The sequence below is a fragment of the Pyrus communis genome, chromosome 11, assembly GCF_041283825.1.
Source record: "Pyrus communis isolate YQ-2024b chromosome 11, ASM4128382v1, whole genome shotgun sequence".
NCBI classification, from domain to species: domain Eukaryota; kingdom Viridiplantae; phylum Streptophyta; class Magnoliopsida; order Rosales; family Rosaceae; genus Pyrus; species Pyrus communis.
This window is the reverse complement of record NC_142575.1, coordinates 2,036,422-2,064,034: the sequence shown is the minus strand read 5'-3', so window position 1 is coordinate 2,064,034 and position 27,613 is coordinate 2,036,422. Positions and strand designations below refer to the sequence as shown.

General features: G+C 41.8%; 3 pseudogenes across 2 annotated transcripts in view; all 3 read right to left on the bottom strand.

Moving 5' to 3' along the window:
• The window catches only part of LOC148692654 (putative disease resistance RPP13-like protein 1), a 45,453-nt pseudogene extending 35,829 nt beyond the window's left edge, over positions 1-9,624 (bottom strand). The window contains exons 1-2 of the transcript XR_015953454.1: positions 9,528-9,624; positions 5,273-9,325 (exon numbers count right to left, since the gene is read on the bottom strand). The product of XR_015953454.1 is annotated as a putative disease resistance RPP13-like protein 1 (transcript). The remainder of the gene's footprint in view (positions 1-5,272; positions 9,326-9,527) is intronic.
• LOC137743226 (putative L-type lectin-domain containing receptor kinase S.7 pseudogene) lies at positions 724-3,184 on the bottom strand (annotated as a pseudogene).
• A 2,130-nt stretch (positions 9,625-11,754) lies between the features above and the next one.
• On the bottom strand, positions 11,755-22,127 carry LOC137742124 (putative disease resistance protein At3g14460; annotated as a pseudogene). Its single transcript, XR_015953263.1, has 8 exons — positions 21,951-22,127; positions 16,200-17,541; positions 15,595-15,970; positions 14,412-15,469; positions 12,880-13,333; positions 12,618-12,709; positions 12,415-12,510; positions 11,755-12,243 (listed from the first exon to the last, which is right to left on the bottom strand). The product of XR_015953263.1 is annotated as a putative disease resistance protein At3g14460 (transcript).
• Between the last annotated feature and the right edge of the window lie 5,486 nt (positions 22,128-27,613).

Below are 27,613 nucleotides of genomic sequence, written 5' to 3'. Positions count from 1 at the left end.
CTGGAATTTTGCAAAATATATCAACAAATCGCGCTATGTAATCTCGATGTCTTTAAGAGAAGGTGGCAGACCAACATCTGGGAAAATCTTCAAATATATCCTTAATACACTTCACTATCGAACTTGAGAATTTATCCCGATGGCCAAAAGCTTCAAATCTGTGCGTATAAATGCGCTCAAATATGAAACAGAAGGATTGCAGTGTACTATTCTTGAATACTTCACTACCAAAACTTGAGAATTTCTCCTGATAGCGACGTGATCCATTAAATTGTAAAGTTCTGCAAAGCAGACAGTTCAATTTCTCTTCTGGCGTAGAGGGAGACTAAAAAAGTTCAGAATCTGCAAGTTTATGAATGTCATCACTATATCTACTTTCTGCATCTTCTTACTCTCACACCCAATAAACACACACGCGCACACGCACGAGCGCGCGCACACGCACGAGCGCGCGCACACGCACGCGCGCGCTCTCTCTCTCTCTCTCTCTCTCTCTCTCTCTCTCTCTCTCTCTCTCTCTCTCTCTCAAAAGCCTTCCTAGTTCTCCTCCCTTTGCCATGGCTACTTTAGCCTGAGAGAGGGAGAGGGTGTGCGTCGAACAGATTTACGGGTGCAAACAGAATTACTCTACAGATTACCCACTGCTCAGTATCGTACCATTAGGAAAGATCAAATCAAACTACCCAAGAAACAGAACGGTTTAAGAACTATAAGATCGAATAGTATAGAAATCATTCGTGTGTAACATTCAACTTGTAAACCAGTCAGAAATTAGTCTTCCATTACAGTTGAAATATTCAAGCAAGAAGCTTTTTTTTGTCCTGGACAAAGTAGAGACCACACAGGTCAACAGAAAGCTTTGAACTCGGGCCAGTGAACTATACAGTCTCTAATCTTCAAACTACAGGATAAAAAAAACAAAAAAAAAACACAAAAAAAAAAAAAGGCAGTGGTAAAGTTAAAAGAATCGAAGAATCCAACTAGCTATAAACTCTGCAAATCTGCATATATTTTTCAGTGAATGATGATCTCACACATCGAGCTTGTAGGGCTATTGGAATCCTCCTCACAATCCGAAACAATGTCATCAAGGGACAAAGGCAATCTGTTAGAGAAACTCAGACTCAGCTTCACCCTTGGGACGGCTTGAATTTCTGCCTCATTGCTCAGAATCTGCAGAACCCTCCTCATCGTAGGCCTCTCCGCGTTATCAGGGTTAGCACAACTTAATCCGACAAGCAACAGATTTCTCATTTCTTTCACATTAAACTCCCCATTCAGCCGCTTGTCAGCCGCCTCGATAATCCTCCCTTCGGAATGCATCCCAAACCTAATCAACCAAATTCACCGCCTTCTCACTTCCCGGCTCTTTTTCTATTGGCCTCCTTCCACACGCCACTTCAAGGATCACCACACCATAGCTAAAAGCATCAGTCTTTTTGGTTGCTTTTCCATATTGAAGATACTTAAGCGCACGCAAGGTACCCCATTGTTCCCGCTGTCAGTGTGGAAACAGGGCTTTTATCATGATCCATGAGCTTTGCCAGCCTGAAATCACTGAGCCTCGCGTTTAAATTCCCATCAAGCAACACATTTCCAGTCTTTATGTCTCTGTGGATGACCTGTGCTCACATTCCTGATGCAGATATGCCAAAACAGACACCAATCCAACTGCAATATTCAGTCTCCGAGACCAATCTAACAAGGTACATTGTACAGATTCTTGGTACTGCGCCTTTTCGAGGCTCCCATTAGGCATGAAATCGTAAACAAGAAGCAATTCACCCTTCTCAACGCACCAGCCCTAAAGGTGAACCAAATTCTTGTGACGCAAGCAAGCAATAATCGACAACTCAGAGAGGAATTCGGTTTTACCTTCATGGGAATGCATGGATCTTTTACCGCATAAATGGTGCCTAAAGACACAAAAAACGCCTTGTAAACAACCCAAAAGCTCCATGCCCAAGAATCCTACTGGCATGAAACCCTCCAGTGGCAGATTTCAGCTCCTTGTAACTAAACTCTCTTGGCCCTGCCACTACCTCTGCTTTGAAGCTCTTCTGTTTTCTCACCTCCATCCATTTCATCACGGAAACATAGCTGAAAACCACCAGCGCCACGCAAAAGAACGCTGGCCCAGCAATCTCGAGTCCTAAACTGAGCCGCCGGTGATGCTTATCCCCTGAACTGGACACGGGAATCCTCGGACTCATCGCCACATAAGTATCGGACACATTGTGTGGCTGCAACCTCGGCATTTTCACAACAACCCGAAGGTATGAAAGCTCCAATTCTCAACCAGATGAATCTCCGTGCTCCCCTCCGTCGAGGCTGAAAAACCCACGAATATAACCTCGTTCAGATGCTCGGAGAGATCGACGTCCACGCTCAAAACCGGCTTTTCAGGCTTGAAATTCGAGTAGCTTAGATACACTTTAAGCTTTTCTTGGTCGTTATTGTAATCAATCCAAGCAGTAATCGAATTCCCGCCCTTGAAATCGATACCCTGTGAAATCGGATCAGAGGTCTTGATCGAATTGAGGCTCTCAATGTCCAATCCGACGTGATTGTCGTTCGGATCGTCGAAGTGAAAATCGAGCTTCGCGTCAAATTCGACGACTACGAACTTGTTCTTGGTCAATTGCGAGGAATTGACAAGACCCAGACATCCACCAGGGCTGCCCAGAGTCCAGTTGTCCAGCGAGAGGAAAAACGATATGCCGTCGCCGTAGGAGCTCGGATTAACGTTGGCGATGGAGAAAGCGAACTTTGCGGAGAAAGAAGCAGTGATGTTGGACTCCGGGTCGAAGAACCGAATCGGGTTGTTGTAGATGACGGCACCGGCGCTGGAGAAGGGGACGGTGAGCTGGCGGGTGAGCCCCACGACACCATTTCGGATGTGGAAGTCGCCGAGGAAGGTAAGGTTTTGGAAGTTCAAAGATGGGAAGTAGAAGTTGACGTTCTCGGCAGAGCCACGGCGGAGGAAGAGAGTTATGAGGAAGAAGACGTCGACCCAGAAAACAAGAAGCTTTCTTGGAGACATGAATATGGAGATTTTGAGTTCTGATGGATGGAAACAAATGGGTTTTCGATTTTCTTTGCCAAAGCAGAGGACTTGGAGATTTTGACTGAGAACATGTAGAGAGAGAGAGAGAGAGAGAGAGAGAGAGAGAGAGGGAGGGAGGGAGGGAGTGGGGTTTAAACGGTTGGGTACTGAGAGAGGGTTTGCAACGGTTATGAGGGACTTTTCGGGGTGGGGGAATCTCAAAACGACAGCGTATTAGGGAGCTGGGGGCGTCATGTTTCAATGCTAAGGAATTTCATGGTGGATTTTGGTCAGGTTAGGGAACATATTGTCAATATAATAACATGGAGGAGTGGGTCTCACTCTCAATTATGCATTTTGTCAATTTCTTGCATCAACTATTAATCTAACACGAAATGACATAAAAATAACAGGTTTTTGATCAACTCGTTAACGAATTAGATCATCCATTAAGAGTCTGTTAACGAATCGGGTCGTTAGGTGTCACCTATTAAGAACTTGATAAGACATCTTTTGCTAGATCTTGATATTAGATATAACAATTTCTTGCATGACCCGTTAATCAGCAGGGAACGACATGATTCGTTAACGAATCATGTCGTTATAGGATTACCTGTTAAGAACACGTTAAGATAATGATCTGACACAACAAGACCCATTAAGATATAACAGGATGACACAAACAAGACCCGTATGCCAAGTTTATTCACGAATGCAAACTTTTTTTGATAGTGTGTGAGGTTTATTGCAAGTCATGACTCATTATTCATTGACGATTATCAATTCTTTAACACTAGTTTATCATTGAAGAAAGCTTTCTTTTATCATGAAGGATGAGAAATTTTTATTGTTACACTGTTAATCTCAATTAAGAGCGGTAAAGTATAATTCTGTATAATTATTTAGTATCAAATTCGATAATTTGATAATATAATGTAAGTAGAGTGTTTTCTTAATTAGTTTTGTACAAAAACACGTTAACCTTGACTCAAAATTGGCTAACCCAAGAAAATTAAAGAATTAAGTATACTTAAGGGCCATAGTTGGCACAGAAACTCAGAGTGAGATATTTTAGGCCCCCAAATCAAATCCTAAACAAATCCTAAACATGCATGGTCCCATGAATGATTAATATATAGGAAGCGTTGAAAAAAGTAAGAAACTTTTCAATTTTTATTCAATAGCAATAGCACGTAGGATTGAGTGTTACAGAAAACGAATGACCGAGACTTAAAATATAAGATGTACTAGTTGTGGAAATCAAACTAAAGACTAATATTCTTGTAACATTGAATGATACGTAGCATTAAAACGACACCATAAGCTTTCTTACTTTTGTTTTTTGGACATCTGGATTTTCTTTTAATCTTATTGAAACACATTTTTAAATGCTGAAACGTTAGTCCCAAGGCTGAAAAAAGCCAAACAGAGTTAAAAGTTTTTCAAGATTTCGTCATCGTCTTCTTCCTCGTCCGACAACCCTCATATCCAAAATTCAAGTGTTCTTGTTTGCCTGGGATTTGTGGTTAAAATCGGCAAAACACCTCTTTATTTTTTTGTTTTGGTGTAAAACCCAAAAAATAAAAGCCAACAAATCAGGCCACAAAGCCTTCCAACTCCAAAAGAAACCTACAATACAGACAAGATGGACGAGGAGAAACAACCAGAGTTAGGCAGGAAGCCATCACCGGAAATAATCGTAAATTTCCTGCAGATCTTTCCAGAGAAGAAGAGGGGTTGAGTAGATCCGTACCACAAAGGAGAGATCATCGAATGTCCCAAGCAACATACATGATAGTAATATGAAACCTGAGCAAATCAGCTTTTCCCCTTTTTTTTTTTTTTTTAAGTGACAAGAAGATATTTCATCAAAAAATAAAGAAGATTACCGAGAACAGAACGGAACGCAAAGGTTATTGACGGACGCGTAACCTTTATTTATTTTTACTTGTTGGTAGTGAAGTTTCAGCATTTAAGAGAATGAATTAAATAAAAAAAATTAAAGAAATCCAGTTGTCTAATAACCATTGGTTCGGAACACCAACTGGCAGAGGTGAGTTGGAGGTCCCGATATCGTGAAAAATTTCTCCTCCCAAAGCAGCCACTCCTCAACCCCCAAAACCTTGACCCAAACCAAATATTGTGGATTACTTTACTTTACAAGAATAAACATGATTAATAATAATATTAATATTAATATTAAAACATTCCTCGAGAAAATGATACCTGGACCATCAGCTTCATATACTTATGTAAGGGATGTGGGATATTTTGTGCCAGTAGCGTCCTTTTCCTAGTTGGCATCTCTCTTTTAGCACTGGACACCTATAGATGACAAGTTCCTCTAGTGAAGGAGGCAGACCCTCTTCTGGAATGGATACTAGCTTTGGACAATACCAGAGCCACAGAGATTGAAGGGAGGTGAGGAATTGAAAGCCCTTGCTGCTCAGTTTCTTCAGATTCGAGAAGCCACCTATTCTCAGATGAGTGAGAGATTTGGGGAGGAGTGTCTCCATGCGGACCATGTCGGGTGGAAATGACACCATATCCGGGTCTTCACCATGGATTGTAAGAGAGGTGAGTCTCTGCAACCCCCACTCCAACTCCCACAATGACTTACAGCTCTTGACCTTATTAATTGAAAGCAACGTGAGGTTGGGAGGAAAAGTCAAACCTTCACTGTAGTCGATGGTCAATTCCTCAAGAGAGTTGAGATTGTGCATGTCTTCGGGCAACGCCTCCAATTTCTCGCATTCTCTGATCCAGATACATCTCAGGTTGGAGGGTCTTCTCCCCCCACTCAGTCTCGGGATGGAAACAAGACTTCCACATTGTTGAATATGTAGCTTTTGAAGATTGCTGAGGTGGCATAAGCCATCCGGTAAGGATTTCAGATTTTCACATATCCATATCCTAAAATATTCAAGACAATAATTAGTGTTGTCGTACAAGAACCCGTCCTGTGCGATTAACTCCAGTTGTTCACAACCAGATATCCCAAGGTGTTTAAGTGTCTTGAGGAGCTGACCACTCAATGATAACGACGTCAGAGATTTACATCCTTGGATATCCAAGTACTCAAGACAACCATGAGAAGAACCAACACCCTCCTCATCTACTAGTGATTTCAAACTTTTGCAACCTCTTATCCCTATTCTTCTGAGATTTTGGGGAATCTGGAATTTTGCAAAATATATCAACGAATCGCACTCTATAATCTCGATGTTTTTAAGAGAAGGTGGCATACCAACATCTGGAAAAGAAACTAGAGATGAACATTCGTATATGCGAAGCTCTTGAAGAGACGACAGCTGATTTAACCCTTTTCTTCAAATCTCTAACCTTGCTTAATCCCTTCCTCAACAATTCCCCTGTTTGCAGAGACATCACCTCCGAAATGTTTGAAAGCCACAATGACTCTAATAACTCAAACTCAACCTTAGCATCTGTATGTACCAATACTTTACAACCGTCAATGTTTATTTGACGAAGTTGTTTGTAGTTGGCAATCGAAACCACCAATTCCTCACATTTAACAATTTCAAGTTTGGCTAACAAATCGAGCTTCTCTGGCAGCTTACCTTCCAACTTGGAACATTTTTTGATTGAAAGCCTTTCCAGGCAAGGGAAAACACCACTTCCGTGATCCAGTTGGAAGGGAAGCCACACCTTCCAATGCTGCATATCCACAAACTCGAGAATCTCTAACAGCGGAAAAGCCAAGACACACTCGCCATAAAACTCAGCACCAACACTTTCCACTGCATTCATTCCTCTAATATAAAGCTCTTTGAGTTGAGGCAATTGTCCGAGCGGTGGCAACGATAAACAATTGTTACATTCCTCTAAGCGCACAAGCACCATATTAGAGAAGAAAGAACCTCCAACCCATGATGAAAATTTCTTTTCGGCATAACTCTTGATGGTGAGCTCCTTGATCTTTCTATGAGGCTGTAACATGCCAAGCACAGTGGATTCCGTTTCTCTCGTATCCCTTGAACGAGACCATTCTAGGACCAACGAATCAAGCCTCTCCTTGCATTTCAAGTTGGCCCTCCTGGCATCCTCGACATCAGTCACATTCTCCAATCTTGAGAGGCACAATGTCCCTCGGAGCTGCGATAGGGGCCCTATCTCTCTTATCCCTGATTGATCACTTTCACCGCTCACCACAAAATTAGGCAATGATTGGAGATTCTCCAATCTACCTAGTTTTGGAGGCATTCCTTCCCACCGAGATACATCTGAGTTGTTGAGATGGCGCAAATTAATTAGATTACTCATGTCTGCAGGCAATGACTTCAATTTATAACAACCTTCCAATATCAACGTTTGCAAGTTGTAAAGAGTGCTTGTTGATTTAGGCAAACAGGTTATAGCTGTGTAGGAAAGGTCGAGATACCGTAGATATCTCAAATCACCAATTGAGTTTGGCAGCTCAGTTATTCCATAGCCATTAAAAGAGAGCACCCGCAAGTACTGCAATTGTGGCAATAAATCAAAGGTAACCTGACGACTTAAATAATTGTAGGGATAACCCTTTCTTAGTGGCAAGAAGGTTCGCAAACATTTCACTTCAGAAAATGCCTCAAATCTTTTAACCCCATCATAATGACCCATAAGGTAAGACGAATGGCGTGCCTTCGGAAAACATGTAAGTTGTACACCATCATTATTTTGCTTATCCTCCAATCTAAAACAAATATCTCCAGCGGCCCATCTTGCTAAATCACCAATGAGGTCATGCATCACATATTTTGAAGTATTTTTGGTTGACTTTTGAAACAATGACCTACATACGAGCTCCCGAAAATAATCAGCACCTAAATCTTCAATTTGCTTATTATCTTCTGGTCGAGGATGAATCAAACCCTCGGCCATCCACAGAAGGATTATTTGCATCTCCCCGAATTCATAGTCATTTGGAAGTATTGAGCAATAGGCAAAGCATCTTTTCAAATGTGAAGGAAGATAAAAGTAACTTAGTCTCAACACGGGAAGTATGTCATGCTCATTTGAGAGACTCCACAACTTATTGTTCAATATTTCTTCCCATTCGTCTATTTCTTTACGAAGTAGAAAGCCACCGAGGGTACTCGCGGCCAAAGGCAATCCCCTACACTTTGCAACAATTTTCTCCTTAAGTAACTCGTAATTTGGCGGTTTGTCGTTAGAATTTAAGAATGCATGCTGCTCAAATACTTGCAAACAAAATGATTTTCCATAGGCACCAAATTGTGAACCAGCGTGGCAGCTCCCATCATTTTTGAAACATCTGTATCACGTGTTGTCACAACTATCTTGCTTCCTTGTGCTCCATCACGAAAAGGGGACTGCAGCTTCAGCCATTCTCTGTAGCTACACGTTTTCCAAACATCATCTAAAACAATTAAAAACTTCTTCCCAGCTAACTCCTTATGCAGATCATCTTGAACCTTATTGTGATCTTCTGTGGTACATTGTCGAGATGTGATTGATTCAAGAATTTGCTTTGTCACTCTTTGAAGGTTGAAGTCGTCAGATACACACACCCAAACGGCTGGTTGAAACATTTGGGTTGCAACAATATCTTTGAGTACTTGCCCGGCAAGTGTTGTCTTTCCGACTCCAGCCATACCAACAATTGCAACTACATCGAAATTGACAGCACGATGCTCTTGCTTTGACAGCAGCTCAACAATCTTCCTTTTGTCCTCCGCCCTTCCAATCACAGGTCCATCTGGTAGACTAGAACTAGGCGATATGTGTTGATGTGCCCTTGTAGTCAACGTCCCAGTATCAATTTTCAAACTAAGCTGGTCTTTTCTTTCAGATATCTCTTGTAATCGCTCAGTAATCTTCTGTATTTCCAAGTTCATTTTGAAGTTGAAAACACGATTAGGAATTGATTTCCATGCTTTGCTTGTTGTGATAGAATGAGCATGTTGTATCTGACGTTTCAACATTTTAGTATGATATTTATCCAACACGTCTTCCGCATCAAAAGCCAAATCCCTGAGATCATCGAGCCAGAGCTTCAGTGCGTTGCTCTCAGCCGTCAGTTGCCTTTCCTCCGCGTCATTCAGCACCGCTCCAATTGCAGACAAGGTGGCACTCCACTTCTTCAGTTTCTGATCGATGCCCTTTACGAGTCCAGAGTACTTGAAGACCTCGCGTTGTGCCAACTTGTCAACCAGCACTTGGAGGAATGCCACAAGAAAAGTGTCTGCCGCCATAGTTTCTTGAATTGGAAGTTTGATCTGTTAAGCAAGACCAATCAAGACTCACAAGTAGTCATAGCTGCACAATTAAAACAGATGAAACTAATTATTGTATACAAATTTATGCAATTCCATAACCGTCCAACCGGCTACACGGGCTCAATCGGGTATGTTAAAAATCATATGCTTTTTACATGTTAAAATCTTAAAGTAGGACTCTACAAGTTACAGAACTCAGAAACTCGCATGGATATAGGAGCGGATGTGTAGCAAGAACTTACATGGAAGTCGTCAGATCACGAGGAGAGGATACTTGCGTCCGAGGATCAGATTTCAGTTGAAGTTGAAAACTTTAGTGCAATTAACAAAGTGTTGAACATGAAACCATGTATATATTCAGCTGCAATTAAGATGAAGGAAATGAAATAAATAACGAATAAATAATGGATTTCCCATATAGATATAGTTGGAAGAAGAACTTACTGCATCAATTGAAGTTTTCAGATGATCATGAAGATGAAGGGACTTGTCTGCTGCTTTATGAAGGGACTTGTCGCAAGGCTCGAGGTTCAAGCTTACTCCTCTGCTGCTTTATGAAGATGAACGAATGCCACACAATCGAACACGTGAGGTGGGAGATTGGGAACTGCAGGAGCATCGACATGGGAGGCAAGAACCTGAAACGGTGTCTGAAAATTAACCGGTCGAGAGGGAACACAATTAATGAGATATGCAGCTGAAGTGAGAGCTTCTCCCCAATAGGATAACGGAAAACGAGCCTCAAGCAAGGAAGCACGAACAACTTCCAGAAGCTGACGGTTCATACGTTCTGCAATCCCATTTTGTGGAGGAGTGTTTGGACATGTAGATTAATGAACCATGATGATCAAGAAATGCATGAAGCTCATTGTTCACATACTCGCCGCCATTATCACTCCTGAGAACCTGTATTTGTAACTTATATTGTACTCGCACCATTTTGTGAAATCATTGAAACAAAGAAGTAACTTCATTTTTGGACTTCATCAAACAAACCCAAGTCATACGTGTGCAATCATCAATAAAAGTAACGAACCAATGAGCCCCACCAAATGTGGTAGTTTTAGATGGTCCCCAAACATCATAATGAATTATCATAAAAGGAACATAACTTTTAGTCATACTGGGCGAAAACGAAGTACGATGACTTTTAGCCAGTTCACAAATACCACATTTAAAGTTAGAAACATCATGCTTAACAAACAAGCTAGGAAACAACCTCTGTAAATAACCGAAAGAAGCATGTCCAAGTCGACGATGCCATAACCAAACCTCTGAAGCTTTATTCTTCTCCCCCTAAGATCCTTCCACTACAAGAGCTTGAGTCAACATTCCGGTACTGTTTGATGACAGCTCCTCCAAGTAATAGAGTTTGCCCTTCCTAATACCATAACTAATCGTTTTGCGAGTCCGAATATCCTTGAAAACACAAAAAGAAGGCCAAAAAATCACAAAGCAATGTAGGGCGACAGTGAGTTGAGCAACTGATAATAAATTATAGTCAAGAGAAGGAACAACAAGTACGGAATCAAGATTAAGGGTATCAGAAAGGGAGATAGTGCCTTCCCTAATAATGGGGACAACATTACCATTGACAACACTCACGACAATTTTGGTGGATGGTTTTAGGGTTTATACCTATCTAGAATCACAAATCATATGTTCAATAGTACCAGAATCAATTATTCATATATTATTCGTAACGAAACCTTTAAAGCATTACCATCGTTATATGTAAACTCAGAAGCTACCTTGTTTTTTGCAATCAGTGCACGAGTGGACTACCATTGCTCTGGATGAATTTGGTGCAACGTGTATGTGTAATGATAAGGTCGAAACTTCCAAACAAAGGTCATATAAGACAAACAGAGACAAAGTCAACAAATTTCATTTTTTTTTCTTTTTTTCCTGTTTTCTTGCTTCCTCCCCTTTTTCTATTATTTTTTTTTCTTTTTTTCTTCTTTCTTTACTTCTTCACCCGTCCATCCTCATTTTCTTTTCTTCAAACAGCAAGTTTTTTCCCTTTTTTTTCGCAACAGCACAGCTTTCCTTTTTTCCTATTTCGCAACAGTAAGCTTTTTCCTGCTGTTCTTCAATCAGCAACAAGTGGGTCAGAGTCTGGGTTCAATCGAATCTGGGCACGCAAAACAGATTCGCAGGTCGAAATCTAGGACAAATTTCAGGCAGCGGGTTGAATCTCAGTTCGTGGTGGTGGATGCAGGGAGCGGCTCGGTGAACTCGGATCAGCAACGACGGCGCACTGCACAACTGGGTGCGTGGCTGGTAGTTCGGGTTCTCAGGTCAGCAACGATGGCGTCGTTCGCTGGTCGGACGGTGCTGCACAAGTTTTCTGCGCGGCTGGTAGTTATGGTTTTTCCGTACAGAGCACGGTCTCGTCTCCCTTTTTTTTTTTTTTTTTTTAGTGTGTTTTTTCTCAAAACCTAGGCTCTGCTGCCAAGAAGAGAATGCTTGAATGGAATAGTTGTGTATTTCATTGATACGTGAAGGAGAAATATATACAGTTGATATGCACAATCGACTCCATAGAAATTGGAGTTGACTTCCCAACTAGGCAAATACATAAAAAAGCTAAGTAAACAAATAATTAGGGATTTGTTCTGATTGAGATCTCATTGATTTGTCAACAATATATACATACTCTTACAAAACCCCAATACCAAAATACATATATTTCTAGCATTCACTTATCATCCTTGAGGACAATGAGGTTAAAACTAAAACCAGTGGCAGGCGAAGTGGCGGTGCCAAAGAAACAAGAAAGCAGCAGGAGATGCTGACCAAATTACTCAATAGCTAAGGCAATTGGCCTTCTGCCAATGGAACTTGTTACTCTTCTCAACTGCAATCAGTCGGGAAATTATCTGAGATAAGAATTACATTTCGGCTTGAAAGGGTGTCGCCTGCTCAAGAAACTGTTCACAAATAGACATTGAAAATCTGCAACGAGAAACAAAAACCAATTATTACTAGTATTTTGGTTTTGATAGGCAGTAACTAAAGGCATTTTACATTTTGCGGAAGGAAAATAGCTCCTTTAACAACCAAACTGCCAGCACAAATGTAGTTTAGAGCACGGAAAGGAAAATGGAGAATAAAGGTAGTCATTACCTCTTCTTGACCAGAAGCACTTGTTACTGAAGAATATACTGAATAGAGTTTATCGCATTCTGCTGTTGTTTAATTGATGGTTTTGGGGAAAGCGGACTGCAAATGAGCATATTGGAACTTAGTCCAGCAGTATCTTAAAATTGACTAGCCGAAAATGCCAAAGCAATAGCTACTAAGACCATGGCTTTAAACCATAAAAGTACCTTCAGAGATGCAGCAAAAGCTTTCTGGGGGGAAGATCGTCGCTGGGTCTGTTCTATTCTGGCAAGAAACGGCAAAAGCCAGGCAGTTTTTACTGTACAAAACAAGAACCAAACAACAGATTATTTTAGAGCCCAGCCGAGTTGACAGTTTCAAAGGGTACACCTATGGCTTTTGCTAAATACATATCACCGAGATGACTGTGATGCTCCATAAATTTGAAGATCTAAACCATATTTCATATATAACAATTGAAAAACATACCTTGACCATGAAGGAATAAATTTACCATTTGGTATGACATTGTCATCATCGTCATTTTCATCGTCTGAAACTTTATATGGAGAGATGTCATAAGACTGCTCTTGACTTGTAATGCCAATTGAATTATCCATTTCTCCATTTCTCTGTCTGAATTCTGTTTTCATGTTCTCTCTGCTGTCTACGTGCTTAAACACATTCTTTTTCTTTCCTTCACCTTCCTTTCTTTGTCTTCCCTTTGTCTCTTCTTTGATGCCATATCAGCCTCTTTTTTCTTCCTCTCTTCTTCTTTCTTTTTTTTCCTGCAGCTCCAACTGCTTCATATTCTCCTGCTCCACTCTCTACCGCTCAAGTTTCAAGGCTTCCTTCTTCATCTTGCGTTCATTCTCTTTCTATTCTGCAAGACGCTTTGCAGCTTCAGCTGCCTCTAGGGCCTTCACTTTGATGTCCCTCTTCCCTGCAAGAAAGCACAAATAGGTCAAAATACTGAATCAAGTCATTTGAGAAAAAGAAGAAACAAAGAAAAGAAAAATATCCCAGAATGCTCACAACACATTCACAATGATACAATTAAAAAGCAAATGAATCACTATCAAACTCCTTATGACAAGTTGAAGCCACCTATTAAATATTTATGGAGGATAAAAAGGCAACTCAATTTTCATGGGACTTTCAAATATGCACTTTAATTTTTTCTCGATGATCCCAGACATGCATTACTAATCAAATCCAAGGATTGGCCATGTGGAGATCCAAATGGTCCCCTCAAGATCAAATCATTTCCTGCATTTCTTTTCCTCCCCACCAGATTCCCAGTTTTCCAAGTCCCCTGCCTCCAAGGCCAGGAAATCATATTCAAATTCAACAAAACTATCCTGCTCACTCAACTCGATCTGAGATCCCACGGGCTCCAAATACACTGGTGTTGCAAGGAACGCGAGAGAATAAACACACGAAAATATTGGAAAAATATTAAGATTCTGATAAATATTAAAAAAATTATTAAATGAACACTATGAAACTTGTGAGACACTATGAAAGAATATGAAACACATGAAATAATTTTTCTAATTATTTTAGCCGTCGGATTTAAATTTGATCAGTTAAATCTTTTAATTTTCTCCTTTTGTACATGTAATATTTTTATCTATAGAATTTAGCAAAATAAAGTGAAACTAACCAATAGATATAGTAGAAGAAATGCGAAAAAGGAGAAAACAAAAAGGAAGAGAATGTTTTCATTCTTTACTATTAGATTTAATCATATTTGATCTTAGCCGTTGGATTCAATGGATTTATAAATATAAAATTAAAAGAAAAACACATATTTGGTGGGACAACCCACTAACCTAAAGGGAATTATGGATTAAATTTGCCCTAAAACTCATATTGGACTCAAGAGTTGAAGCCACTTGGAATGGATTTGAGAACTATAATTTGAGTTTTACTTTAAGAGTTAGAGTAGGTTTTTCATGAATAAAGATGATAATAATAATAATAATAATAAAACATTCCTTGAGAAGATGATACCTGACCTAGAGAATGGGATCGAATCGACCATCAGCTTCAAATCATCTCAAAATCTATATTTGTATGGAAGGGATGTGGAATATTTTGTGCCAGTAGCGTCCTTTTCCTGGTTGGCATCTCTCTTTTAGCACTGGACACCCATTGATGACAAGTCCCCCTAGTGAAGGAGGCAGACCCTCCTCTGGAATGGATGCTAGCTTTGGACAATTCCAAAGATGCAGAGATTGAAGGGAGGTGAGGAATTGAAAGCCCTTGCTGCTCAGTTTCTTTAGATTCGGGAAGAATTCTATATAGAGGTGAGTGAGAGATTTGGGGAGGAGCGTCTCCATGCGGACCATGTCGGGTGGAAACGACACCGTATCCGGGTTTTCACCACTTATCCACAAATTTCTAAGAGAGGTGAGTCTGTGCAACCCCCACTCCAACTCCCACAATGACTTACAGCTCTTGACCTTCCAAATTATAAGTGATGTGAGGTTGGGAGGAAAAGTCAAACCTTCACGGTAGTCGATGCTCAATTCCTCAAGAGAGTTGATATTGTGCATGTCTTCGGGCAACGCCTCCAATTTCTGGCAATTGATAATCTGGATCTCTCTCAGGTTGGAGGGTCTTCTCCCTCCACTCAGTATCGGGATGGAAACAAGACTTCCACATTCTTGAATGTATAGCTTTTGAAGATTGCTGAGGTGGCATAAACCATCTGGTAAGGATTTCAGATTTTCACACTTCCATATCCTAAAAGATACAAGACAGTAATTAGTGTTGTCGCAGAAGAACCCATCCTGTGCGATTAACTCCAGTTGTTCACATCTGTATGTCTGAAGGTGTTTTAAGTGTCCTGAGATGCTGGCCACTCAATGATAACGACGTCAGAGATTCACATCCATCGATAAACAAGTACTCAAGACAACTATGAGAAGAAGACGACCAAGAAGAACTAAAAGCCTCCTCAGCTACTAGTGATTTCAAACTTTTGCACCCTCTTATCTCTATTCTTCTGAGATTTTGGGGAATCTGGAATTTTGCAAAATATATCAACGAATCGCACGATGTAATCTCGATTCTTTAAGAGAAGGTGGCAGACCAACATCTGGGAAAGAAACTAGACGTGAACATTCGTGTATGCAAAGCTTTTGAAGAGACGACAACTGATTTAACCCTTTTGGTAGCTTCAAATGATTTTCGCACTTGTTTAACTCCAGACTTTCAATCCTGTACTCCAATGTTTGCAACTCCTCTGCTTCTTTTCCCAATTCTTCAACTAGAGGAGAGTTGTCTTCAATTTCCAAACGGCCAAGAGAAATCAACTGCTGCAATAATCTACCCTCATTCCTGAATGAAGACGTCACCTCCTCACATCCATTAATCTTCAAATCTTTAACCTTGCTTAATCCCTTGTTGAACAATTCCCCTGTTTGCAGAGACATCACCTCTGAAATGCTTGAAAGCCACAAGGACTCTAATAACTCAAACTCAACCTTAGCAGCTGTATGCACCAACACTTCACAACCGTCAATGTTTAATTGACGAAGTTGTTTGTAGTTGGCAGTCGAAACCACTAATTCTTCACATTCAACAATTTCAAGCTTAGCTAAAGAATTGAGGTTCTCTGGCAGCTTACCCTCCAGTTTAGAACATTTTTTTTACTAAGAGCGTTTTCAGGTAAGGGAAAACACCATTCATTCCTCTAATATAAAGTTCTTTGAGTTGAGTCAATTGTCCGAGAGGTGGCAACGACAAACAATTGTTACATTCCTCTAAGCGCACAGGCACCATATTAGAGAACAAATGACCTCCAACCCATGATGAAAATTCCTTTCCGGCATAACTCTGGATGGTGAGCTCCTTGATCTTTCTATGAGGCTCTAACATGTCAAGCACATCAGATTCCATTTCTCTTGTGTCCCTTGGATGAGACCATTTTAGGACCAACGAATCAAGCTTCACCTTGTATTTTAAGTTGGCCCTCTGAGCATCCTCGACATCAGTCACATTCTCCAATCTTGAGATGCACAATGCCCCTCGGAGATGCGATAGAGGCCCTATCTCTCTTATTCCTGATTGATCAGTTCTACCACTGACCACAAAATTAGGCAAAGATTGGAGATTCACCAATCTACCTAGTTTTGGAGGCATTCCTTCCAACCAAGATACATCTGAGTTGTTGAGATGGCGCAAACTAATTAGATTACTTATGCCTACAGGCAATGACTTCAAATAGGAACAGCGTTCCAATATCAATGTCTGCAAGTTGTAAAGAGTACTTATCGATTTAGGCAAACTAGTTATAGCTGTGTAGGAAAGGTCAAGATACCGTAGATATCTCAAATCACCAATTGAGTTTGGCAGCTCAGTTATTCTATAGCCATTAAAAGAAAGCACCCGAAAGTACTGCAATTTTGCCAATAAATCAGAAGTAACCTGATGGCTTAAATAATTGTAGCCAGAACCCTTTCTTAGTGGCAAGAAGGTTCGCAGACATTTCACTTCAAAAAATGCCTCAAATCTTTTAACCCCGTCATAATGACCGAAAATGTAAGACGAATGGCGTGCCTTCGGAAAACATCGAAGTTGTACACCATCATCATTTTGCTTATCCTCCAATCTAAAACAAATATCTCCAGCGGCCCATCTTGCTAAATCACCAATGAGGTCATGCATTACATATTTTGAAGTATTTTTGGTTGACTTTTGAAACAATGACCTACATACGAGCTCCCGAAAATAATCAGCACCTAAATCTTCAATTTGCTTATTATCTTCTGGTTGAGGATGAATCAAACCCTCGGCCATCCACAGAAGGATCATTTGCATCTCCCCGAATTCATAGTCATTTGGAAGTATTGAGCAATAGGCAAAGCATCTTTTCAAATATGAAGGAAGATAAAAGTAACTTAGTCTCAACACGGGAAGTATGTCATGCTCATTTGAGAGACTCCACAACTTGTTGTTCAATATTTCTTCCCATTCGTCTATTTCCTTACGAAGTAGAAAACCACCGAGGGTACTCGCGGCCAAAGGCAATCCCCTACACTTTGCAACAATTTTCTCCTTAAGTAACTCGTAATTTGGCGGTTTGTCGTTAGAATTTAAGAATGCATGCTGCTCAAATACTTGTGTAAACACGAAAAATTCCTGAAACAAGAGACAAGAATACGTGCACAAAATATATTTTGTGTTAATGATTTTGGGGTTACAATCTCTTTGTAATTTGATCCTCTGATTCTATCTTCGTAGAGTGTAGGTTTGTTGATGAGCTGTTGATCCAAAGGGCCGTCGGGGCTTGATCTAGGGATGAACAGTTGATGAACGGATCTTCGAGAGCTTTTGGGCTTGATCTTGAAGACTGGGTGTATGGATTTCTTCAAGGGCTTTTGGGCTTGATCTTGAAGGTTGATGGATGAGCGGATCTTCAAGGGCTTTTGGGCTTAATCTTGAAGAACGGGTGTATGGATTTCTTCAAGGGCTTTTGGGCTTGATCTTGAAGGTTGATGGATGAGCGGATCTTCAAGGGCTTTTGGGCTTAATCTTGAAGAACGATTGTATGTGTGGATTTGTTGAGGTTGTTGATCCAAAGGGCCGTTGAGGCTTGATCTTTAGGATGAACGGATGATGAACACTTTCTTCAAGGGGCCGTCGGGGCTTGATCTTGAGTCGGTGGAAGTTCTTCAAGGGCCGTTGGGGCTTGACCTTTGAAGGAGGATTTGACGAAGAACGAAGAGTGTTTTCTTGATCCTTCAGGATTTGCTTGAGAGCTTTTAGAGTTTCAAAGCTTCAAGGTTTTGGTGTGATGTGGATTCCCTTCTTTCTTTCTCTTCCTTTCCTTCTTTCTTCCCCCCTTCTTCCCTCTTCCTCCTTCTTCCTCCTTCTTCCTCAAAATGAATGTCTTGGCTTCCTATTTATAGAATTCCAAAACTTGATTTTTGGATTTAAATAATCAGATGAAATAAATCATTTCTGCCAGGTATTGACACGTGTCCTATTTGATGACTTTTCCAATTTATTTCGATTTTTCGTTGAGTCACACGCTACATGTAAAATTTATGTGACACGTGAGCGTTGAAATTTTAATTATTGGTCATCATTCATTTCACCGAAATTTCGATGTCTATAAATGCCCCCACTTCAAGGCGCGTCGTTGACATGTGCTTGTCACGTGTAGAAGATGCGTTTTGAAGTCCCTTAATGTAGATGTCAACCCAAGGGCCGTCGGGGCTTGATCTTGAATTGAGCTGGAAATTTCTTCAAGGGCCATCGAGGCTTGATCTTGAGTTCGACTGGAAGATTTTCTGGTTTCCTCCAATCGTTGATTTTCCTTTGTGCTACTCTTGAACTGGGCTGGAGGATTCTTTTGGTCTCCTCCGAAGGTCTGAACTTGCTCCTTTTATATGGAGTTGAATTTGATTCAAGGGTGGTGAACACTTGATTTTGAATCGGACTTGTGATTTCTTCAAGGGCCATTGAGGCTTGATCTTGAACTGGGCTGGAGGATTCTTCTGGTCTCCTCCGCTCGTTGATTTTCCTTTGTGCTACTCTTGAACTGGGCAGCAGGATTCTTTTGGTCTCCCCCTGAAGGTCTACGAGCGGTTTCAGGATATGGCAGGCAAGTACAAGGTGGAGGTGCTGACCTGTTTCTTTGTTCAATCTTTCCAATTCGTATTGAAGAGGGTTGGAAAGATTGAAATTTCCTTGTCCCTTCTCTGACAGTGTATCAACCGTTGAAGATGACTACTCGAGAGCAATACTAGGTAAGCAATCAGGAATAGATTCCAGGTAGTCGGTTCCAGATCGGAAGACTGACTCCAAGTGCCGCTGACTGCTCTCTTTCACTTTGCCATGCGAGTAATAACAGGGACTAAGGAAAAGACAGGGAAAAAGCATGATATGAGATACCTTTGCTTTCGAAGAAGCAGCGAATAAATCAGCACATATATTTGTTGTGCTTGTCTCCACATGCTTCGATGTATCATTTTCGCTTGCCTTACTTGCTCCCCTTTGCAGAAGTGGTATTTCCTTATGCAGGTTTAGCATCTTCTCTTGTAGTATTTGTCCTCCGATGCAGGAGTTGAATGCAACCTTTGCATTTAAATGGTGCTTCACTCCTTGGTGGCAACTGGTTTGAGTGGAGGTTCCGACATATTGCTTCCTCTGTCCTTGTCTTGGCAGGTGAGAACAAGGGCAAAGGAAAAGATAGGGAAAAAGCATGATATGAGATACCTATGCTTTCGCCCTTGATGATATGAGATACCTTTGCTTTTGAAGAAGCGGTGAATGAATCAACACATGCTTCAATCTATTGTTTCCTCCTGGGTCATCTGTACTCCAGGCATCTGGTATCTTCAAAGGTTGAATAGGTTTTCTCAAGGGAAGAAGAAGAATTGAGTATTTCGAGAGGCTTTGCTGGGAGTACGCCTTCAGAGGTGAGGAAGAGTTGGGCATTTTCTTCAGGTCTGCCTTGCCATAAGAGACGAAGGTCGACACATATAGGGATTTCTTAATAGCAAGTGGTGGTACCGTTCTTTTACCCTTGTCGACAAACGTCTCTTCGATATCTGAACGACGCCTCTTCGATTTCTGAACGAGCGCCACTTTTGACAAAGTTGCACGCGTTTTCTGAAAAGCAGAGAAAGCGTCGCCGAACTTTGCGCTTGTCGGCTAAAGACGTGTAGTCGCGATGATGGCCTCCACGTGTTTTCGACTTTGTCAGATATCTTTTGACAAAGTTGAACGCGTTTTCTGAAAAGCTGCGAACGCGTCGCCGAACTTCACGCAGGAAAATCCGGATTTTTGAATCGGTGGTCGTGTCGCCTTGGCTTTTTATAGCGGTATTGATCACCCCAACATTCACACTCTGAAGATTGCCCATTCTTGAAAAATTGTCTCCGACCCTTTGAAATTTTTTTTTTATATCCCTTCTCTTTGAACACCTTTGAAAAAATGACTAACTCATCGAACCTTTGCTTAGATTTGAGTCTCAGCAGCGATCCGGTTGTGCCCCGTCAAGGTAATGTATGGCGCCCTTCTTTTTTATCTTCTAACGGTCCTCTTACAGGTGAAGACTCTGTGATGAAGGACGCAACAACAGCTACGATAGTAGCTAGGAACCTCCTCACTCCTGAAGATAGTCGGCTGCTTTCAGGACGGTCCGATGAGTTGGCCGTTCAAGAGTCCCTCGCTCTCAGTGTTCAGTGTGCAGGCTCTGTGTCCAACATGGGCCAACGCCTACTTGCTCGCTCCCGCCAAGTTGAATCTTTGATGGCGGAGGTGGAAAGTCTTAAGCAAGAGATCAAACTGCTTAAGTACGAGAATAGAAGTTTGCATGTGCTTGCAAATAACTATTCGTCGGGCATGAAGAGGAAGCTTGATGAGCTGCAAGAATCCAATGGTCGAATGCAAAGTAACCGTCAAAGTGAACGTCAAAGGCTTGCGGCTTTCTTCCAGAGGCATATTTTTCCTGGCTCATCTAGTGTTCCACCAAGTATTGAGGCCTCTTCTTTGATGCCTCCCACTTCTGTAGTTTTTCCCAAGTAATGGGGCTTCACGTGAACAACCTTTGTGAAAGCTCCATCTTTTTTTTTTTTTTTTTTTTTTTTTTTTGTACACACTTGTAATTTCTCGGAGATCAATGGACATGCTTTATTTTATTCAGTGTATTGTGCTAAATACAAATAAAACATATACATCACCAAGATTTTTTTTTTTTTTTTTTTTTTTTTTTTCTCTCGATGGTGCTGATCCACCAAAGATTTTTTTTTTTTTTTTTTTTTTTTTTTTCTCGGTGGTGCTGATCCACCAAAGATTTTTTTTTTTTTTTTTTTTTTTTTCGGTGGCTGATCCACCAAATTTTTTATTATTATTTATTTTATTTTATTTTATTTTATTTTTTACTACTTTCATCATTACTTCCCAACATAATCATTTCCTTTTACTTTATTTTATTATTTTTATTATTTTATTTATTTATTTTTTTTTTTTGCTTTCGGTGGCTGATCCACGAAAGATTTTTTTTTTTTTTTTTTTTTTTATTTTTTTTTTATTTTATTTTATTCTTTACTTTCATCATTACTTCCCAACATCATCATTTCATTTTACTTTATTTTATTATTTTTTTATTCTACATCATCATTTTTTTTTTTCTATATATAGTGATCTGAGGCTGTGGGTGAAAACCCAGGCTGAGTCCGAGAGAGAGAAGGCGGAGGATCTTTGGGTGTGAGTTGACAAACTTTGATTTTGTTGATCACATTCAAAGGCAGCAGTGTGAGTTGACAAACTTTGATTTTGTTGATCACATTCAAAGGCAGCAGCAGAGGCAAGCAGACGGATGAGATCTTTGGGTGTGAGTTGACAAACTTTGATTTTGTTGATCACATTCAAAGGCAGCAGCCATGGCGGAGGTGCAGAAGCAGCCAGATCTTGAGGCAGAGTGTAAGGCGTCGAGTTTGAAGACCGGCTAGTCGTTTGACAGCGGTCAATGAAGCTCTTCGTTGATTTTGATCATGGTGGCCAGAATGACGAGCTCGAGGTAGTGCAAGGTGTCAAGCCTGAAGTGGAGGAATTGTTGCATTGTCCCTGGGGAGGTTAACACTGGCGGTAGTGATTGCTGCAGTAGCCGTGTCTTCTGGTGGCTGCGATGGTGGAACTTTCACCTTTTTCTTTGCTTTTGTGAAAATAAGAAGAGTTAAGTCTTCTTTCTCTTCCTCTGCAAAAAGTACATTCATAGATTTCCTTGCTGTCTTTTGACAGATTACCCATGTTCACAATTGGTGGCAGCTTCTTGTGAATTTGGAATTGGTGACGGAGTGAGCAGGATGTGGGTGCAACTGTACTCTTTGCCTGGTGCTTGTTGCAGTGCGTCGCTTTTACCATGTGGGGTTATGCAAAAGACTACAGCGAGTTTATGCTGTGTAGTGCCTTTTGGTGGTGACGTTGCCGTGCACATTGACCTTGCTGCTTGCCTGGAGCTTGTTCCAGTGCGTCACTTTTACCGTGTGGGGTTGTGCAAAAGACTGCAGCGAGTTTATGCTGTGTAGTGCCTTTTGATCATAATTTTCCTCGGTGGTGACGTTGTTGTGCCTCTTGCTGCTGCTTGGAGCTTGTTGCAGTGTGTCACTTTTACCGTGTGGGGTTATGCAAAAGACTGCAGCGAGTTTATGCTGTGTAATGCCTTTTGATCATAATTTTCCTCGGTGGTGACGTTGTTGTGCCTCTTGCTGCTGCTTGGAGCTTGTTGCACCGTCATCGCTGCACTGTTCGCTGCACACCATTGCACTGTCTGTTGTCCTGTTGTTCAAGTTTTGTGGCTGTTTTTTTTTTTTATTTTTTTATTTTTTTATTTATTATTTTTTTTTTGTAATAAAATTGACTTTCTTCTAATGAAACATTTATTTATTTATTTTGATGTGACTGTACTTGAAGTTTTGAAGTTTCAAGTTGCCTACGTACTCTTCCAAAGAAGAGATCAAGTCATAACGTAGTTCAAATGAGTGATGGTTTTGATGCTGGTTTTGCCGTACACAGTTTATGCTCTTGCGGGCCAGGAGCGTGGTGCGTTTGCTTTAGGGGTAGTAGCGCTTCAAAAATCTGCCGTTGATGGGGCCGATCTCCAACCCGTCTTCTGCCATGATTAAGTAGGCGCCATTGGTGTAGATCTCTTGTATTACGTAGAGTCCATCCCATTTTGATGTGAACTTGCTTTTTGTCTTATGAGTTGTAATGATAGGCCTACGCAATGCCAGCACGAGATCTCCGGCTTGGAAAGACCTTGGGCGGACTTTCTTGTTGAATGCCTTGGATAACCGTGCTTGGTAGCATTCCAAGTGTTGTTGAGCTTCGAGCCTCCTCTCATCCAGTGCTTCCAACTCCTGAAGGCGCAACTTTGCATTTTCTTCATCAGTCAAGCCTTCTTGTATAGCCATCCTTAGTGAGGGAATTTGACTTTCGAGCGGTAGAACAGCTTCTACGCCATATACGGGAGAATAAGGTGTAGCTTGGGTAGGAGTCCTATGTGTAGTCCTATATGCCCAAAGTGCTTCACTTATTCTTTCATGCCAGTCTCTCTTTGTTCGGCCGATTACCTTTTTCAGGAGGTTGCACAGCGTCTTGTTGAATGCTTCCGCGAGGCCGTTGGCTGGCGCATGATACATGGAAGACTTGTGCTGCTTGAACTTGTATTTGTCACAAAGCTCGTCCACGAGTCGGTTGGAGAACTGCTTTCCGTTGTCAGTGATAATGTAGCGAGGCACCCCATATCGGTGGATGATATGCTCCTTGATGAAACGAACAACAGTTTCCTTTTTTACTTCCCTTAAAGGTATGGCTTCAGCCCACTTGGAGAAGTAATCTGTTGCAGCTAGGATGTAAGCTTCCCCTGCAGATGACTTTGGCGTAATTGGTCCTACAACGTCCAATCCCCATGCGTCGAACGGCCATGAAGCAACTGTAGGGTGTAATGGTTCAGGCGGTTGATGTATGAAGTTGGCGTGGAATTGGCAGGCTTGGCACCTTTTGGCGTGTTCCAGGCAGTCCTTCACCATGCTCGGCCAGTAGTAACCCATTCTTTTAAGCTGGAAATGTAGCTTTGGTCCAGATTGATGTGCCCCACACACACCTGAATGTGCTTCTTCCATGGCTTGATTAACTTCTTCCTCACCTAGGCATCTCAGGAGCAGTCCTTCAAAAGAGCGTCGGTAGAGTGTTCCTTTGTAGTAAAGGAAGCGAGGTGCTCGTCGACGTACTTCGGAACGGTGTCTAAGATCATCTGGAAGCTTTCCGTGCTCTAAGTAGTCGATCAGCGGCTGTCTCCACTCTTCAGCATCGACTGGAAGTACTGAGATGACATTTGTATCATCTAGTGACATTTCATTAACGAGCGGAATCACCCATCTTTGGCAAACTGGCACGTCTGCAACTTCATCTTTTCCTAGTGTCATACTCGAGGCTAGATTGGCGAGAGCGTCTGCCATTTGATTTTCCTTTCTTGGCACATGTTCTAGTGTCACAGCTTCGAACTTTTGTAGCAGTTGGGTCGCTAGCCGGAAGTATGGGACGAGATCATCTTTCCTCACCTCATATTCAGTTAAGAGTTGGTTGATTATGAGCTTGGAATCGCCATATACCTCAAGAGCTGTGATTTCCATGTTGATCGCCATTTGGAGCCTGATGATCAATGCTTGGTACTCAGCAACATTGTTGGAGCATAGCTCATTCAGTTGGAAGGAGTAAGGTAGTATGTGCCTTTGTGGTGACATGAATACTACTCCTGCCCCCGCTCCATCTGCTCGTGCGGATCCGTCGAAGAACATCGTCCATGTCGGGAAGATGTCGATGTAGAACACCTCCTCGTCAGGCAAGTCGTCTGAGATTTTCCAATCAGCCGGGATTGGATGATCGGCCAGGAAGTCTGCTAGCGCTTGTCCCTTGATGGCTTTAGCTGGGACGTAGATGATCTCGTATTGATTAAGAAGCAAAGCCCATTTAGCGAGTCGCCCTGTCAAGACTGGCTTAGTCATAACGTATTTGACAGGGTCGGCTTTAGCAACCAAGTGGATGGTGTAAGCATGCATGTAATGTCTGAGTTTCTGGATGGCAAACACCAAAGCGAGGCACATCTTTTCTATTGGGGAATAGTTCAACTCAGCGCCGGTGAGAGTTCGACTAAGGTAGTAAAGTGCTCCTTCCTTTTGGGATTCATTCTCTTGCGCCAAGAGTGCTCCGATTGAACTTTCCTGAGCAGCAATATACAATATGAGTGGTTTCCCGGGCATAGGTGCCCCCAGGACAGGTGGACTTGACAAATATTTCTTTATGCTTTCAAAAGCATTATGGCATGCTTTGTCCCATACGAATGGAACATCTTTCTTCATAAGGCGACTAAACGGTTGACAACGCCCTGCGAGGTTGGAGATGAAGCGTCTGATGAAGGCTAGCCGTCCTTGTAGACTTTTCAGCTCGTGCAGGTTTCTTAGCTCGGGCATGCTTTGAATGGCCTTGATCTTTGATTGGTCTACTTCAATGCCACGGTGCTTGACGATGAAGCCGAGGAATTTTCCAGAGGTGACGCCAAACGCACACTTTAACGGGTTCATCTTGAGGTTGTATTTTCGCAGCCTTTCGAACACTATTCGCAGATCCTTCAAGTGGTCTGATCTTTTCTTCGTCTTAACCACCACATCATCAACGTAACATTCTACGTTTTTGTGTAGCATGTCATTGAAGATTTTCTGCATTGCGCGTTGATACGTAGCTCCAGCGTTCTTTAGACCAAAGGGCATTACCTTGTAGCAGTAGATACCTTTTGGAGTACGAAAGGCTGTTAGTTCCTCGTCTTCGAGGGCCATGCGAATTTGATTGTACCCAGAAGAGCCATCCATGAATGATAATGCCTCATGGCCAGTGGTTGCATCCACCATGATTTCAATGATTGGCAAGGGGAAGTCATCCTTTGGGCAAGCATCGTTGAGGTCCCGGAAGTCTACGCAAACACGTATTTGTCCTGATTTCTTAAGGACAATGACGATGTTGGAGATCCACTTGGGGTATTGCACTTCTTGAATAAAGCCTGCTTCGATTAGCTTGTCAATCTCGACCTCGATTTGTGGGATAAGCTCAGATCGATAGCGTCTTTGAGTTTGCTTTATCGGTCGTGTTCCAAGCCTGACCGCAAGATGATGAACAGCGATGATAGGGTCTAGGCCGGGCATTTCTTTGTAGGTCCAGGCAAAGACGTCTTTGTACTCTAACAACAGCTGATAATACTCCTTTATCTCATCTGTACTTAATAATGCACTTACAAAGATAGGCTTTGGTTCCTTGCTTGTACCTAAGTTGAGTTCCTTGAGATCATCGACCGTGGCTTGCTCCCCATCTTTGAGCTGTGGTGGCGCAGCAGTGACATCTTCCTCGGGGATTTCGTCTTCTTCACCTTCTTGAACCGTGATGTGGAAAACATCTTGGATCTCCTCTTCAGTGCTGTCTTCTCGAGCTTGTTGGCATAAGGATTGTCTGGTGTTCTGGGAGAGGCGTTCCTCGCAATCTTCATAGGAAGGAGCCTTGACCGAGTAATTGAAGAAGTCTTCTGGGAAGAGGTCACACATTGTGATGGGGATGGACGATCTTTGTGTCGAAATTTCATTATCTCCAACACTTTCACATTGTTCTGGAGGTTGGCGAAAGCTGCTTTCCCTCCTTTCTGATTGATAAACTTGTGGACAAGATGGTTGCTGCTTGTCCAATTTCTTCGAAGCGATCTTCGAAATGCATTCCTCACAATCTTCATAGCAAGGAGCCTTGATTGAGTAATTGAAGACGTCTTCGAGGAAGAAAAGATCCCGCATGAACGATCTTTGTGTTGTAATTTCATCATCCTCAACATTTTCATGTAGCTTTGAAGGTTGACGGTAACTGCTTTGCCCCCTTTCCGATTGGTGAACTTGTGGACAAGATATATGTTTCTCGTGCAGTTTCTTCGGAGTGACATGAATCCATCCTTCATCTTCACTTGACTTTACTGACATGGTTTTGGAGCATGCCCCCAGCGGTTGAGGTGAAGACTTTGAGTCGAAAGAGCCAGAAGTGACATCTTTCTTAGGGATTTCATCTTCAGTGCCGTTCTCTTGGGTTTGTTGGCATGAAGATTTGCCAGTGTGGATGATGATGCGCCTCCTTACCTTCAGTGGTCCTTTTGTGTCAACCTCTAGGATTGCTTGGCGCTTCATCCTTGAAGGAATCAGGCTTCGAAGGTCGTCATTTTCTCCTAACCCATCGAGCTTTTCTGCCTTTGGGGTTGTCTTCCTCTTTCCAAAAGGTTTCTCATTATCTTCAAATCTTTCTGAAGCTGATCGTCGCAGAGGAAAGATAACTGTGTTGCTTTGTTTCTTAAGCTTTAACAACCTTTCAAAAACAGAGCTTTGGGATGTCGGCGCGTTAAGTCTCTTGAAGACAGAGGTTCGATCTTGACCACCAATGCGATTAAACACTGAAGTTCTGAAGCTTGAATGGCTCATCCTATCGAAGACCGACGTCCGAGGGGAGGGTTTAGGCTCTTCTTGATCTTGTTCAATGCTCATGCTGACATATTGAGTGCTAGTGTTTTTCACTTGGCTTGAAATCATCACAGGTGCATTTGGTGTGAAACCAAGTCCGGCTTTGTTATTGTCAACTCCGTAACCATGCTCCTTCAACTTCTTTTGAGTTTTGGTGAGGTTAC